Source organism: Salarias fasciatus, chromosome 10 (genome assembly GCF_902148845.1).
Source record: "Salarias fasciatus chromosome 10, fSalaFa1.1, whole genome shotgun sequence".
NCBI classification, from domain to species: Eukaryota; Metazoa; Chordata; class Actinopteri; order Blenniiformes; family Blenniidae; genus Salarias; species Salarias fasciatus.
Window position 1 is genome coordinate 17,994,369 of NC_043754.1, and position 17,839 is coordinate 18,012,207.

General features: G+C 40.2%; 1 protein-coding gene and 1 long non-coding RNA gene across 4 annotated transcripts in view; both read left to right on the forward strand.

The window, feature by feature from the left end:
* Window positions 1-17,839, forward strand: part of cadm2a (cell adhesion molecule 2a) — a 191,193-nt gene that overhangs the window by 91,125 nt on the left and 82,229 nt on the right. The window lies entirely within an intron of this gene.
* Window positions 856-11,658, forward strand: LOC115395305 (uncharacterized). The gene is made up of 3 exons (XR_003932266.1): window positions 856-1,107; window positions 7,526-7,530; window positions 11,645-11,658. It is a non-coding gene; the product is annotated as an uncharacterized LOC115395305 (long non-coding RNA).

The window sequence follows — 17,839 nt, forward strand, 5'->3', positions numbered from 1 at the left end:
ACTCCCCACCACCCCCAGCTCACTCTGTTCCTCTTTCAGCAATGGAATTCAGCCATTAGCAAATGTGCATTCAGATACTAATTTTTCTCTTTAAATATTCTGTTTTTATTGGCAATGTGGTGCATTTGTGGCAGTATGCTGCTGCTGCCGCTGGTGAGCGTAGGGACATCCACCAGGCTCTCCGTCAGCGCTCGCACACACACACACACACACACACACACACACACACACACACACACACACACACACACACACACACACACACACACACACACGATGTTCTCAGCTGGAGTCAATCTTTCACACTATGTTTGAAATTTCCTACATCGCTGCCCACTCTTGATATAGTTTCACTGTTCTTATGTTGAAGCAACAGGACCCATTTTTCTTGTTCTTCTCAGTAAAAAAAAATGTTTTGTAATAGCTTAAAGCTGTGCTGTATTCATTTCAACTGTATGGAACATTTCAGTGATTGCACAGTGGGAGCAGGATAAGTAGGAAAATACGATCCAATGAAGATATTGCAGTGTTCTCTGTAAAAGGTTGTTTGCTTTTTCCTCCTACAATAACAAATTGTCCATACATGGATTTATATAAGAAGGCCCTTCCGATTTTATTTTGACCAGCGCTAAAACTTGATGTTTTCCTGTGTTGTTTACACAGTTTGAGCACATTACTTTTTTATGTTTTGGGTTCACAATCACAAAGCGCCATTACTGAGGTAAATGATTTATGAATATGTTATATTCAGTAGTCACAGAATGTTTGGGCCCTTTCGTTTCCTGCGGTGGAAGCACTTTGAGTTTATTGTATATCCTCCTCAGCGCGTCCTTAAATCTCCTGGAAATATCTCAGATATCTCTGTGTAAAGTGTACATTATCATTGCTTCACGCTCTCTTGGCACGGATGAGTGTTGACCTCAACAATTCAGTTTTTATACTGCGCAGATTTAGATATTAACGGGGCAGTTTAGTGTCACTGATAAACAGTGAGAAATCTCTTCAAAGTACTCCAGTCCAATGGTTTGAGTCTGCTATTACAAACCATAAAATAGCTTCTGAATTAAACTGTAAGGTCCGGATTACTTCAAGCTGTTCCTGGAGTGGGTGCTGCAAAAATATTGGCACAAGCTTGTATTCACGCGTTTTTGTACATGTCTTGAAGTCAGGTTTGTCTTTTTATGTGGATGCAGAGTTCAGAAAGTTCATCTGTTGAGCGTTTCTGGTCTTCATGTGATATAAAAGCAGGGCGATGCGATAGCCCGGTTCAGCTGAGTGAACTCGCATCAAAACATAAAAGGAACGGCACTTTTTTATTGTAGTGAATAGTGCAACAACTGGTACATCAGTGTCAGTAGACAGCTGCTAAATGCATGGCTCGGCCCTGAAAAGCAGACCCCTTGGTGTCGGGGTCCAGCAGGCGAAACACCCGGAGGTCCGCATACAAAGCGTCGAGCATCACATCATACAAATATTGTTTTGAAGGAAACATTCAGGAGACCAGTAGCAGGTGAGAGGACCTGTCAGCACATGTTTATCCCGGCAGATTTGATTCCATTCAAAATCTGGAGGCCTTGACGTCGCGGTGGAGGTCGCCAGCAGAGGTCAAAGCAGGAAAATCTTCCACTGCATAGTCTGAGCAGTCGGAGCGCTCACAACCTGTCAACATTTTAAACTCCAGACATGATCAGTGAATGTCTTTCCAGTCAACAACACTTCGTGTCTGTTGTGTGACAACTGTTTGTTAATGAGCAATGGAAAATACATTCATTTTATGATTGTTATTATCCTGCAAACATATTTGACGGTTAGTGGTGAACATTCTCCAATGAATGCCTCAAATGAAAATTAATGCACTGAAAGTTAAATGAATCGTAGGCTGTATATTGTTTATATTTTGGTGTCTTCTCCATTTTGCAATGTAACTTATATTACCGATTACACTTGAAAATAGCTTTTATTGCACTTTTTTGTCATATTCGGAGGAATTACATGATAATTAAGACCAATATTACTAATTCTTTCTCTCTTTCTTTGTCTTTTTCTGTCTCGCATGCTCAGCATTAGCCTCACACTCATCACTTCCCTCGTCCTGCATCATAGTTTCCCAATTACTCCGAGTCATTGCGGTTCAGCGCTGAACAAAGGCTAATTTGAGGCGTGTCACCAGCTAATTTGTGACATGTGGCTGGCTCTTTGAAACGATATCACACATAGACTGTTGACACAGCTCTCCACTTTGATCTCATTAGCTGCCTAGTTGCACGTTGGAGCTGGACTCTGTTTATCAGCTTCATGAAAGAGGTTCTTTATGAGGACAGAATGCAAAGTAACTGATCACTCTCTGAGTTTGTATACCAGCGATAAGTATCTTAATAATTCCCACATGTGGTCACGACCGTTATTTATCTCAGAAACACAAAGGGAGGTCTTTAATTGAAGGCTATTGTGTGCGAGATTCCTATACTTGTATTGTTCGTCTAATTTCTAAAGACCTTTATCATATTTTTTAATGGGAACCTCAGCATTCCGTTGCACTATAGGGAGCATTGTCACACACTGTTTATTCATTAAGGAAGAGCATTGTCAATCTCTGAATTCAGTATTACAATAATAAAGCAGCTCTGATATTTGTACACCGCTGCACCACTGCTGCATGGATTTGCCAGTGAGCTCACACGCAAATCTGACCGTAACACCGCGCAAACATACTGCTTCAGGCTAACGCGAGCCAGATTTCCTGATGAATGGATCACTTGCTGATTATCCAGCAGATGTGAAAAACATTCACGGGACCGTCTGAAGTACTTTTAAAACTTTTCTAATCAGTACTAAGTGATAGAGCCGAGATGTTGCTGTTGGTGTTTAGAGCGTCGGTGGCTTATAGATGTCGTTAGCCAGACGAGACGGGTTTTGTTCTTCGCTCTCTTTCAGCTCAATAGGATTCGCAATTAACTGGCGGAGTGTGTCTGAGCGGAGTAAGAGCACAGAGGCCTTGATACTCAGACGTGACCATGAAAGGTATTTTCTTGTTGGGTTCTAAACGCTGAAGGATGTCTTCCTGCACGACTCGGCCGCGCGGCCCACCAGGTGTAGATGTGTGGGACTTTGCCTTGACTGACTCAAAATGGAGCTTTGATTATCCATAATTTCATAATGTTTCATTTATTAGGAGTGGATTCAAGAGGGTCCCAAAGCATCAGCGACTTTGACTAGAGATATATGTTTTCTGATATAGTTTTTTTTTTTTTCCCAGCTCTGTCAGTTCAGTTTGAGACAGAGAATGAGTTTGAGGGATATTTAAACACAAAAAAAATATGTTCAGAACTGTGGAAGAAATCTAGATCGTGTTCATTGGAATGATGTATGAATCTAAAAGGCTGCGCATTCATGCTAGAGGTTGCTGTGCCGAACGCTTCCATCTGTAGATGCATCTTACATCCGAAGGGATATTGGATATGCCCTTTTAACAAATTGTGAAGTGCATTTCAATTGCTTCTGGAAAATAGAGCTATTGATTCCCTCTGCAGTTTTGTGACAAAGCATCGTTTTTGTTGGCTTGTTTTCTTATGCACGGCCGACATGTTTGCTTGACTTTTGCCAGTTTTTTTAAACATTTTGAATATTTCTCCACACCTCATAAATGCATCTTTTTTTTTTTCTTTCAAAGTACACAACTGACACCTGGATTTATGTAATTCAAATTATTCCAGTTTCATAACCTGGCATGTATCTGTTACTCTTTGCAGTGGGAGCATAAATTGTCCACCTTGATGATGAGTTTTTATAAGAGTCATATGTTCTACTGTTTTCCTGATTTGAAACAACAAAAGGAAAAAGGAAAATAAGATAGATTGCTGGTTGCTTTTCTAATTAAGTCAAAGCATACTTGTCCAATATGCTCATACGGTTCAGGAAAAAAAGTTGAGTGGTTATGTGTCACATTGTTTTCTCTTTTTTCAAGATGGAAAGAAAGGCTTGTTAACGCATGAAGTGTATTTAAGTGTGTTTATGGTGTGTGTGTGTGCCATTAAAAAAAAAGAAACCCGCTAATGTGAGTGAAAGGACCCGGACATTTCGAGTTACTAAGGGATTAACAGTAAAACAGCATGTGTGATTTGTTGCTTTGCTTTGTTTTGTGTGTGTGTTTTTGTTTTCGGAGTTTTGAGTCCATCAGCCTCTGCTGACTGCAAATTCAACTAACGTTCACTGCCTCTTTGTTGGTGTTGATCCTGTTTCTGTAACTATGGAGATAAACACGGTGATTTTGCACAATGAAATAAAGTTTCTCTGCACCGTCGGAGGGAGAGGTGCTGTTTAGTGTAACCGCTTGATGACTGTCAAATTCCAGACTGCGGCACAAAATAAACTGATATTCTTTCAGACTTGATGCCTGCTTTATACTGTAGATGTGAAAATAACAGTCAAAATTGGAGCTGTCTGGTCTCTGGGCTTGGCTGTGCTCTCTTGAGTAGCATCTATATGCTGTTAGAATGTGTGTACACTGTTGTTAAAACTAATTGTGTGATGTTCTTTTGCTGTGGCTCTTTTGTTTGACTGCTGTGACTCTGGCTCATGCACACTGTACACAGAAAGCCGCTGACACCACTAAATGGGTGTCTTTTTTTCACCAGATATCCCAGTTACAACCCTTTGACCTATACTCTCAAGCCACTGTATTGTGCAGGGCCTCTCTGTTGTAAGGGAGTCACTGCAGGTGTCCCAGTCACAGTAAATAAAACATCCTCCCACCAGTGGTGAAATATTGAACAGATGAGGCGCTGAGATGTTTGTCTGGCCTGAGGTAGGGGGCTCGAGGGCTCGAGGGCTTGTGGAGGCAGAAAATGGAGAGGAAAAAGCCCCATGGTTTGGGTGAAACAGAGTGAAGATATGGGTGAAAGCACATCACCACAGAGAATTCAGTTGGAAGAAATGGTTCTAAAAGAGAAGAATGATGGGGAGAAAATGGAACTTGATAATGGACTCCAGGCACTGCTGCTCCATCTTCCTGTTCCTTTTCCACTTTTTGTCTTTCAAACTCAACTATTCGTACATAAACTGCACAAAACTGAGGTGAAAGCAGGTCAGGGTAGCTTTTCACCGTGCCGTGCGTAATGGTTTCCTTTCTGTGTTTCTTCATTAAGCTCTTGCTGAGCCGTCATCCCGAGACTCACAATATCTCAAACTAATTGTCACGTTTACACCGCAGTGTGCCGGGGAGGCCGTCGTAGTAACGCCGGACAATGCAGATCTGTCCGCGTTTCTCATTCACACATGCAAACGAGGTGGGCGGGTGCTGTTCGTACTGAAAACACTGCGATTCTAGCTGCCTGCTTGTGTGACGTCACAACAATGTGCTTTAATGAGGTGAATACAAGATTATGAATAAAAAAAAACCCAAGGCCCTTAAGAAATGAGGGAAATAAAATAAAACAATATTGAGCCCAACAGTTTATTCATCCCTGATTTATGCCAGAAAACAATAAAACCGCCTCTAAATAGGAAGATGTATTTTCACATATAGATGCTGGAACTGATATTTGGTCCAATACACAAATAACTCCAGACTGCACGCCATTAATAAAGTCATCTCTATTCTCAAATTCATTTTCTCACATTGGGGAAATAAACTCATACTGCCATTGTGTTTTTTTATAATCAATAAGAGGATGTTTTCTCATGTATTGAAGTATAACTGATAATTGGTTTAACAAATAATAATGCAAGATGCACACCGTCGACAAAATACAATGAAAAAAAATCAATACATCTTTTCTTTCAAAAGGACTTTATTGGTGTGGAGAAAATAACGTTAGTTTGGCAAAGGAAACTAACAAAAAGCAAGAATATCTATTCATAGAGTCCCTGTTTTTTTTTTTTTTTTTTTTTTTTGGGAAAACTTAACATATTCAATTAAAGCCATCTCAAAATTACAGTACAATATTTTTGGACTATACGGAGAGAAAAGTTTGCGGTGAAGTAAATGAACAAACAGAAATAAAGAAGCCAGTGAGGAGCGCATTTGACTTGGGGTGCATTTTATCGGAGCGGAGCTGCCGTGGTGCGACGTCAGCAGCAGGCCGCAGCCAACACGAGCCGATCTGGAAATATTGGGGTTGAGCCTTTGTCTCAGAATTGCAGTCGCTGAATATGCATTACCTTGTATCATTTTACTGCTGTTCAAAGTGTTACTCCGCAGCCTGGGAGCGACAGGAATGCAGCATGAAATGCCGTCCTCTACTCTGCCAAACAGCCACACCACAGTCCTATCACAAACTTTTTAAAGCAAGAGAAGCTTTTCAACAGAGTCAACCCACTACATACTGTACTGCAATCGATGGCTGTAAGGAGTACACTGATGTCAAAACAAACCACAGTCAAACCTAAACGTTTGATCTTATTTTTTTACTGAAACAAAGAAAAAGTGAATTGCTAAGCCCCCTGCTATGTCTAAATATATATCTTTGTCATATGTCTGCAGCTCTAATTGTTAGATTTCAGCAGCGAAACACAAAGAAACTACTTATAAAAATCCTTAAATCAAATTTTGATGGATATTTGTATGGCTCAAGAGGTTTCGGCTACATTCCTTTCACATTTGTCTGTCCATATTCACACTAAATGAGCCTTTATGTCTGGTCGTACATACTATATTGTTAACACTGGCTTTGGTAGAAAGTGCAAGTGAAAACTGTGTACCTGCTGAGATAAATACAGGTCAGTCAATGGAAAAATCAACTTCTCCATATGACTGCTCCCATCCTGCTGCCAGATCTTTAGGAGAAATGTGAACCATTATATGCATGTAACACAGGGCACCTTTAAAAATGTCGTTACTGATGAAAAGCCTGAACAAGTAGAAAAATTTCATATGCTTAGATTATAAGCATTACTGGACTATGAGTGGAGGGTAATTATAAATGAATGGTCTGAAGACGTCATCAAATGTGACAAAGTGTTTGCTGGATAAAAGCATTATTCATAAATCACCCAGCATGCTGCAGTTACCTCGATGAGTGGCTTTCAGTCACACAATATTATGTGAGAGAACATTGTGACTTTGTGGTGAGCAGCCCATCGGATGTCATAGAAACCTCTTCAGTGGTTAAATATATCCTTTTTTTAATGTTTTTTTGTTTGTTTGTTTGTTTGTTTTTCTCAAATAAAGTCAGTAGAACGCTCAGGAGTGAAATCCCACATCCTGTCCTTTTGACCGCCTCTGTGCTCCCTGCTTCCCTCTAGTATGGGAGGTCAGCATTCGTTCTCAATGCCCCTTCAGTGCGCAGAACTGACCAACCGTGTTCTTCCTCTCAAACCTTAAATAATTTATAGTGCCTAATGTCAGTGGGGATGGGCTCCAGCACCCCTCAGCCCTAAGCTGGATGCAGAAAATTGACGGATGAGTGCTGGAAAGTCTCATCATGAACCTGCTGGTGAATGTCTCAAGAAATTGTTCTCCATGTCCAAATAATGACTCCAAAAGTTACAGTCCTTCTTTTCTATAAATCTAGTTTTCATCTATCAGATCAAGTCTATTAGATCAGTTGTTGTTACATAAGCTCTCGATGTGATTAGATACCTACTGTATACCAGCTACTAATGTCAGGCTGTGATAACAGGAAACGATGCTGCATCTGATGCTGCCAAGCAGAAGGACACGAATCAAGGGATTAATGACCTCATTTAATCCATTAACCATCAGCAGCAGCTAACAGAGCCGGATGAACAGATATAGCCTGCAGGCGAAACAAAAGAAAAAGTCAAAATTCAAAATACCTCTTGTCGTCTTCAAGATCTCCGGATTTGTGTGTGTGTGTGTCACATTCAGTGCAGCAGTGTCTCATCCACATTGGAGAAAAACAGGAATGTACAGTACAGAACTTGACTTACCCCATTCTAAATGTAGAAGAGCAAACCTTCAATTAAATCGATTCCTCGGCTCGCCTCAGACATTGGCAGAGCGCTTGCCTCAAAGTCACTGCAAGTATGAATGAAAAACCCAACAGACAGGCCATCTGTACACCCAAGTCAAGTCCAAGAGTGAGAGAGCGCTTGTGAAGTCTTTGTTGGTCCCCTTTTTGTTTGCTGATGCAGCATTTGTGCAGATAATGTAGAGCTACATAAAGCTCCTGCCTTTATTGCAGGGGCTTCAGAGTCTTAGCATTATGTGTTATCGGTGCCGAACAGATAGATTAAAGCTGATATTACTATTGGGAATTAACAGTATTATAAAGTCTCTTATGGTTTTGGCTCATAATTGCTGATCATCTTATAAAAATGAAAAAAACACTTCAACTTGGAATTGGCAGTTCCTAACAAATAACTGTTATTTGTTTGTTGTTGTCTTCCTGCGGTTTGGTGACAACAAGAAGGTCAGTAAAGATCAGTGCACAGTCTATATATATTTGTTTGAATCTGTCCATTTTCTTCAGCAAACACATTAACTGGCCCATTTAAGCAGATCTTGATTGAGATGAAAAATGTTAACATGATGATTTTCATTTGTTTTCACTCCTTTTTCCTGTCATTTCCTCTGTTTTACCTCAAGAAGGCATCGATCAACCTGGCAAATTAGTTGCTCTTGAGGTGTAACAATGCCTGAGAAATCAACCAAAATTTTGGATATTTGCTCTCTGTGTGCAAAGAGATGGTGTCGGGCCAAATCAAACATGGGAGAGAGAAAGAAAAACAAAACCCCGAAAAGAATAATACATCTTAAAAAAAATACAATTTATCTTTCTGTTCTGTATTCATTTTCATAATTAGTGAAGGATAGACAACAATGCCTTTTGAAAAACATTAATTTAAATGTAGAAGTCTGGTGGCTCTGTAGCCCCTCCCAGAAGCGAGCGGTTAAGCTTGTACATGAATTAAACATCAACCCACTAATATTTCTGGTGCCGACTAGCGAGGGAGCAGATGTTTAATCGTTTAAGCAGGTAGTCTTGTGCGTCCCTGGTATGTATGATATTTGTTTTTTCTTCCTCGTGGGTGTGAATCTGTTACTGCATTACTGATCTCACCAGCAGAGCAGGTGAGCTTAAAAATCAGTTTGTGGCCGTCTTAACTTTCATTTGCAACATTTCTTTTATCGCTTCACCTGCTAAGCAGCGCGGTAGTGTTTGCCTCGAGTATGTGCGCCCTGTTTATTACTCTCGATAAGTTTTTCCTCTGGCATAGACACTGGCCAAATTACTTGTGAAAAAAAAAAATTAAGACAACAACACCCCAACAAACCGAAAAATTGCATTGTCTGCAATCCACGTGCAGATGCTCGCACAAACACAGACCCACTAAAGCATCTGGTGGCTATATTGTATTTGCCTTTTAAGTGACTAACAGCTGTCCCCTGGTTGATTTCTAATTAGAAAGCTATTGATTACACTCAATACCAAACTTCCACTTTAGGCCTGATGAGCAAACACAACAGATGTTTCAAAACATCAATATGGGAATCATTATTTAATGAATGCCATATTTTCACTTAGTTTTTAGTACCCCATTTCAAAACTTGAGCACCAACACATTCCCAAATTAATGAGCTGCAAGCACCACTACCATTTGACAGCAATATAGAAATTTTAACTTTTCCTATGCAATTAGATAAATGAAAAAGTAAAATATAAAATAACAGTGTTTAATGGCTAAAAGTTGCATTCTTTACCAAAAAGTTGCAACTGACATGTAATTCTTGTCACCAACAGGTGTGTTGATTTGTTTTACATAAAAATGTTGTCACTTCAGGTAGATTGCATCTGTTTTAATACCTTCTACCTATTTTAGTGAATATCCAACTACTCCTATAATGGATCATGCAGCATTCAGTCCAGACAGAATTAGAATAAAATGTTTTCTCGCAGTGAAATAAACATTGAGGGGTGTTTAACAAAACCTGGATTCACAGCACTGAACTTAGCCGGATGTTAATGTTCCAACGGTCTCTCGTCCGAATTCTGACATTACTTTCATTTTCATGGCAAATGTAGGTCATGACTAAAGTAATGAATGAAAATCAAATTTCTGTGTTCGTAATACAGAGGAAGGGATTGTGTCACCCAATAATGTGATTATGGATATTAACATAGCTGCCAATAATGTAGAGTTTGTCTATTTTATATATAATTAGCCCCTAACATAATGACTCACCGATAGCTATTTAATCCATTATTGTAAAAAGAGTTTGCCAATAGTATAAGTGTTTGTAAAAAGTTCATTTATATTATTTCATTGACGAGTTATCACAAGATTGGCTTCATCACATTCAGAATATCCAAAATTATTATATTTGTACTCATTACATAATTAGTTAACTTTCATGGGTGACATGGTGTCATTTTTTTATGAGATATTGGGTTAATTTTTCCAAATTATATTGTCAAAAATATGCAAAGTCCTTTAATTATTCTTTGGAAATCAAACTGAGAACAAACTAAAGTCCGTTCCATTAGTTAAAGTAGTGCTAAATATGATGTTTGATTTGAGTGTAGCGTAGTCTCTTCACAGAAGTACTCGTAGTCAGAGTCGTGTGTGTGTCTGTGTGTGTGTGTGTGTGTGTGTGTGTGGAAAGCACATTCTTGGATTGTATTTTTGGCCAGCATGTCGCTTCTGTATGAAATATTCTAACGTGCTTGTGTGTGTTCTCACATCTAATGACATAACGAAGGCATTCCTGGTCAGTCCTCATTGGCCGTAGGTTTGCACATGATGGGAATTATCCAGACAAACAGCCTGTGTGTTTAACTGTGCACTGAATTAATTGATTTTTCATTTTTTATCAATAAGTAGAAGCTACGTAGAAGCTAAATTGTAATTGTCTAATAAGAATAAGATTTTTTTTTTGTCACAAAAGACCTGAAAAGACAAATTTTACCATCTGAAATGTTTCAATTTCACCCAAAAACAGATTGTTGGCTCAGGGTTTGAGTCTCACATTTAATTCCTTTTTGTTTCGTATTTTGTTTACTTGCAGTTAACAGGAAATTGTGGTCTGGGGTCAGGAAAGACGTGGCTTTTTGATGTTGAAGACTGATTTGCAAGTTTTGAGCGCTGTTCAACATGCTTCAGGTTCAAAGTCATGTTTCAGCGAAGGGTGCTGCAGTCACGTCCCTGCCCCTCCGGTTCGCCATGCAGAGGGTCCCTAATGAGAACACTTTTTCTTTCCTCTCGACTTCTGAAATATTTCGGGCAAATGTAGTGTGTGTCACTTCTCCCTCCCCACTGAGGAAGGAACAGGGACATATGGCAGGATAAGTAAACACCGCCAGGAAAAGTTGGAGTCCAAACTTTTTCATGCCTCGTGGTCTTGCTGGCTTTTGTAGAGAGATGATTATTTCATTAGTGAATTTTCTCCCCTTTCCAGTCAGCTGATCATGAAAACAGGTGTAATGACAGAATGTACCTGCCAGATGCATGTGCTACGCTGAAGACACACATTTCCCAAATAATTAAAATAAATACTGCATGACCTGTCATTGAATAACATTGCTTTAAAAGCCACCTTCTGTGTTCCTGCTGTAACAAGGAACACTGTGATCCCACCACAAAACGGACTGTGACTGCTTAAAAAAGCCCTTTGAGACACAAGGATGTGTCATTAACGTTAAGCAGAACTTATTCATCTCCAGTGGAAATTAAGTTGAAGTAGACTGCCAGCAAAAAATGTTGATGACAGTCTTATAGAAGCTTTTAGATTAAAACATTTCCAGATTTCTTTGTGATGTTTCTTGAAATTTGGTGATTTTGCTTACAGAGTAAAATTCCCGACTTCATTCGCTCTTTTACTTTGGAATCGTGCTATTTATAAATACGTTCCCCCCCCCATGGATGTGGATTCATGTGTGTTTGTGCATGCACTGTGCCTCTGCGTGTGTATGTGGCATCACACTCAGCAGCCCCTCACTAAACCCTCTTATCCTTCCTCTGGGGGCACAGCTTAGTGTAAACAAAGGGAGAGAGAGCGAAGAAAGGAAGAGGCGGAGTGGATTATCATCCCTCTCCTCTTGAATCCGGGGGAGATCAGCGAGTCATTTACACAACATAATTCATTTAAGATGTATTATTCCCCAAAAACTAATGGACTTAAACACTACAGCTGTTGCCAGCATATGACACACTGCAGTCAGCCAGAGCGACTCATCAAGGCCGGGATGTCAGTGGCGTTCGGTGCCCCAGCGAGCCTAAGCCATTCCCCTCCGCGCTCTGGAAAATGTGATGTGTGCTTTTTCAATTCCTTCTTCTCACTGCGCTCCAAAGCCAGAGCTCCACTTAATTTCACTCCAAAGACTTGACAGGATTTCTATAATATGTCATATATGGCACTTTTACACACGCGCTCGCAGCAGGGTGGTCCCTGTAAAGCCGGGTCCCCACCGAGCACAAACAGGTATATCCGTTGTTACCTTGGTGATAGATATGTCGCGCAGTCGAGAATCGCACCGACGCACACACACGCTGAGACACACGTGGATCTGAACACAGCATTACTTTGTGATAGCGGCAAAGACTCTCTGGCCTTTTTATGCTGTAACAAATGGCATCAGTGGCACCGAGTGAAACGCATCGCTTTGTTTTCTGGCTGGAAATGTGATTTAATTCAGCAAAACATACAATAAGGTTATTCATGATGGGTGCTGTAAACAATAATCCATACCGACTGTTTCTTTTTTCTCTCTCATTTTGTCTTTCATTTCCTCTCCCTGCTGGCCCGGCTGTTACCTGACCTCTGTTGTTTCATCAACAGGTAAGCACACAATTTCCTGTACACTGACTCAGGTCTGTTATCAGACTTGGTTCCTCTCTCCTTGAGCTCATCCATTTGTCCCACACTTGATCAAAGCCTTTCTTCTTTTCTTTCCTTTCTCTTTTTTTTTTTTTTTTTTTCTTGACAGGTACCTAGACATTAGCAGTGCTGCTTATATTACATTCAGTCCTCAGGAGTGAAAGTGGAGGGCAAAATTAAATTTTCTTGCTGAATATAATATGAGGGAATTGGATTTTTCACTGTAAAGTCCAACTTTTTGGCGAGCGTAGGGGCATTTCTATATAGATATGAGCTCCATCACTTCTCGTTTCATTCTATTCAGTCATCAAGTATATCAATTCTTGGAGGAGCTGAATTGTCCTCAAAGTGTTCAGGTCAATCAATCTACTTTCCTTTTTGAAAGGCTGCTCTTGTAATAGTGAGAATCACTGGCAGAATTTAGAACACATGTCACTGGTTCTCTCCCGCGATTGCCAACTTTTTCTGTTCAGTGGAAAAGTTACGTCTGTTGTCGTTTATCTATTATTTCCTCTGAATTCACAGCCCTTAAGAAAATTGATAAAGATTGCAATAGTCACACTAAGGATACACAAAGATCTTATTTTAGGAACAAATGCTGAAGTTGTCTGTTGACCCTGTTATGGAAAAAGCCAGAGAGGAACAGAGGAGCTGGTTTTCTAGTTCTTACACTTCAATGCACTGTGCATGTTGAAAAGTTTGTCTGCAAACTTTATTTCCCCTGAACCTTTATCCCAGTGCATCTCTTTAATCCCCTATTTTGTGATAGCCTTAATAATGAACCGTGTGGAACTGTTGCGTTTGATTCAGAAAAAGAGAACAATCATATTGTAATGTTTCCAGATATTTTATTGATCCACATATTTATAACTTACACATACATTTGCATTCAACCCATCGTATTTCTGGCAAATACAGGATTCCATTCTCTAACCCCTTGGCCACAGCTGCCCTTTAATCTTTCATGAGAAATATCTAGTGTTGCACCATCCTGAAGGGCATAAACAAACAACAACAAACAACATGTGCAGTCCATGATGATATATTGAAATTAACTAACTACTCTTTTCTTACACGTAAACGAGGATCAGTGCCTTTTATTGTAATTACAACCATACTATTGACTAAAAATAAACATCTATCACAAATTCCAAGCTATATTTTGCATATTTAAGCTGTTTCGGCTGCTGTCACGACACAGTCACAGGCAAAAAGAAGCGGCAAGTGAAATCTAATCACTGTTAAATGTTTCTGATGGCACCGAAGCCCCAACTGCATGAGCGTTCTTCGAGTGTTAAACACAACCAATTAAAACTATAGACCTTAAAGCAAAAAGTGCCATTCATTCTAATGCCGCGTCTCAAAGGAAAAGCAACAGCCCGAGCATCTGTTTAACAGTGGCTTCTTAAAAAAAAAGAGGCTCTCTGCAGAGACAGGGCCTTAGTTAGTTTAGAGTTAAAGGTTAGTGGGAAGCTTTCAGGGGTCAAGCCATTGATGGTGGCTGTAGTAAATATCTCTAATGGCCAATAATAAACACCGAACATATAAGGTCCTTGCTATTGTCAGCAGAAAGCTTCGCACTACATCATTCTAATGGCATCCCAAATGGACAATGTCTGCCAGTATCTCTAACCACCCAAGGAAAGCACAGCCACACCGTCCCTTTATCTCTTTAACTACCCAAGGTGTGGAGAAATACAGCTTGTGGTACTTCATAAGATCTTACCGTCCGCCGCTATAAAGTCCTGCCCCAATGAAAAGACCTAATATTAGCCCTTTGCTGCTAGTGTAACTGGCTTACTTTAGTATTGGATTGGACCAGTGTGTGAAGCAGTAACTCTTCCCTCTGCTCCTGCGCCATCTGCACTCATTTCACTATTACTGGCATGAATTTCAGTCATCATATATGCATGGTTGGATCTTTACACATATATCAATGTATCCAAATAAATGTTGTCATAATAGTTACGTGAATTGTGCATGCATGCAGAAATACTGTTCTTTTTTTTTTTTTTTTTCTTTTGGGTCAGTGTTCAGACAGTAGCAGCCACAGTTAACATTTTGTCATCCTGCAGAAAAACAGGCCCACAGCCTCTAATGTAAGCGTCCCCTGTCCACTCATATATGGTGTGTGCTACACTCACAGAGACCAAAAACAAATCTTGTGCACAGATGGCCAAATGTACGTGACTTCTCAGTGTCCCACGGAGGATCCTGAATGTCTACTGTAGTAGTCAGCTGAAAGAGAATCCCTCTGCCCCAGGAGAGATGTTTAAGCTTGGAAGTGCTCCTGTAGGGCTACTCTGCTGCCCCTGCAAAAGCCTGTCCCACCAATGGATGCGTGTGTGTAAAATGGTGCTGTAAATATAGCATGGCAACTTCGCAAAGTAGCACAGCACTGTCTTATTCTTCAGTTTTTTTTCTTCTTTTTAAAATATAATAAACAGCTTCATTATTTTTTGCTCGGAGAGAGATAAAGATTTTTTTTTTTCCTTTTGTGAGAACAAGTCACTGTTGGTAGCTTGAATTGATTGATTGCTTTTAAGAAGAGTGACAAAACATGAAAAAAAATAAAAAATCGATGTGCCAATGGTTATGTTGCCGAATGTGTTAAATAATTATGCTCAAGCTTAAAAACACAGGAACAGATGGTGAATCGCAGGGTCATGGTGAATTTGTTAGAATAAAAACGCCGTTTTGACCAACTCCTCAGAAGTGGAAGTACACACCAGTTATGGATGATGGCAAATAAAACCAAAATAAGTTATTTATTTCTCAGGGAAGTACAGGCTGCCGGGAGGGAATGCATCTTTCAGACCGGGTTATTTGAGTCTATGGCCCCTTTTAGAAATACTGTGACGAGCATCAAGTCTATTGGATGACTCTACTGTGTAACAAATGGAAAACATATGTATTTGAATAAATCCACTCTGAGGAGCAGACCGTTTCATTTTACATTGTGACATGTGACAAATTGAGTTTGTTTCATGTTTCACTGTATTGACATTGTCACTCGGAGAATAGCACACTGAATGTACAGTATATCATGATTAGAAGACAGTAGATGCTGTTTAATTCACCATCTAACCATTGACTGCTAGCAATGGGTCCCTCATTACCCATCAGCCCATTTGCCAGCTGCCTCATCATTACCCATCTCCCCTGCCGGCCCCTGTCACTCAAAATGCCTGGGAAGATGCTGGAAAGTCAATTAATGTGTGTTGTATTCAGACATGTCGATCTGCCTGCCTGCGTGTGTGTGTGTGTGTGTGTGTGCGTTTGTCCGCTACAGAATAAAAAAAAAAGGTCTAAGTTAAGAGCAGATAGTGATTCCAAGCACAGGTGAATGTTTTCAATTCTTTGAACTCTTTTCTGTTGATTTTGGTCCTGAATTTATAACCAGGGCTGGATGTTTCTTGCAAGGTCAAGATATTCAAGAAAGCAGCACTGTGACGGTTTGTGTACGCACAGCTGTCCTTTTAGTGTTTAATATGACGTCTCTCTTACCTGCTGACCAACACAACCAGCTGTAGAATTTGAATAAGCCTGAAATTTAAAAAAAAAAAGGTTGCTAGCATTCACTTCATCACTAATATTAAGCACTCAATGTCAAATAGTGTTTATTGCTACAGTAATTTTGTATTCTCAATAAATTATATCAGATTTTTAGATGTTTTCTGCTTTACAAGCTTTGTGGTTCCTGTATTGAGTCTTGTGCTGCCCACCGTCGCAGAATGGTGTCACTTCCAATTTAAATGACCAAGACTGATTTAGCACAACATTTGTACATCCATTCGATGGCTGCTAATTTTTGTTTAAGCTGGTTTTTAACACATTTATTGTGACCTTATTGCATCTGCTTGCAAAGTAATGTTTTGATTCTCAGTTGGCCGTAGGCTTCAGTGTTTTCAAAAAGAAAGTCTTATCAGCGATGCAAAGTTTAGCTTTATGATGTGAGTAAAATGGAAAGATTTTTCTTTCTTTCTATTTTTTTGTTTTGTCTGAACTATTCCAGATGGAGGCATGAACTGCAGCATCAACAGCAGTACAGTTCATTTGAGTTACAGATATTTCGTAACCAGATGTTTTTTTGTTTTTTATTTTGCCAATTGGCTCCATTTGTAAGTAGCCGGTGTACCAATTTCAAATTCAGTGGGAGGTGTAGCTTGAATTTCTCAGGTCTAATGTGTTGGGCTTGGATGAAACGTGTGTGGGTAGTTGAGTGTTTACATCATCTGAAAATGTCAAAACGGATGATACTGAAGTGGAAGCAAATGAACAGATGATAAGAAGTGTAGGGGGTGAGAAAGGATGGAGAGAAGAGGAAAAGAGAAAGTTTTCTCAATGCCAGATGGAGGAGCAGTTGGCACCTCTCTCATTACTGTGGGGATGGATTTTCCTCCATTGCAACGACACATGCACTCATACAATCACACAAATACACACATGCAGAGCTACCGCCTGTCACTCCACACCACCTGCCCAGCACCTGGTCATCAAAGACCAAGGAGGCCTCTCATCTTGAGTGGACGGTGAAGGAGCCGGAGCCATGGAGTCGCGGTGGAAGGGCGTCGCAGCCATATGCTTTCACCTTTGGTCGCTGTTGTCAGTATAGATGAAGAAGTCTTCCCCTTTGTGATCCATTAATTTGCCCGAATCAGGTTTCTTTCAACCCTTGCCATATCGTTTCCTCCGCTGTGCTCGGGTGAGCCATGTATCTGTGTCCCTCCCTCACAATCAAAACAAGCTGGGCCTGTCATGCCTGACATAAATTAAAAGTGACACAGATGGGTGGAGTAGCTTCCCCCTTTGATCCGAGGAGCGCGACAGAAGGACAGACACTGACCAACACATGTCAGACAAAACTGTTGGGCACTACCAAAGAAAAGCTTTATGGTCCCGTTGGGTATGAGCCGGGGGCAGGGGGGATAAAAAAAAAAAAAAAAAAAAAACCCACAGAGAGCTGAACATAGACATGTTCACTGAATCGGAGCCCGCGCAGGAACACAGCTGCATTTATTGAATTTGTGGAGTTACAGATTCATTGGTGTGAACAAATGT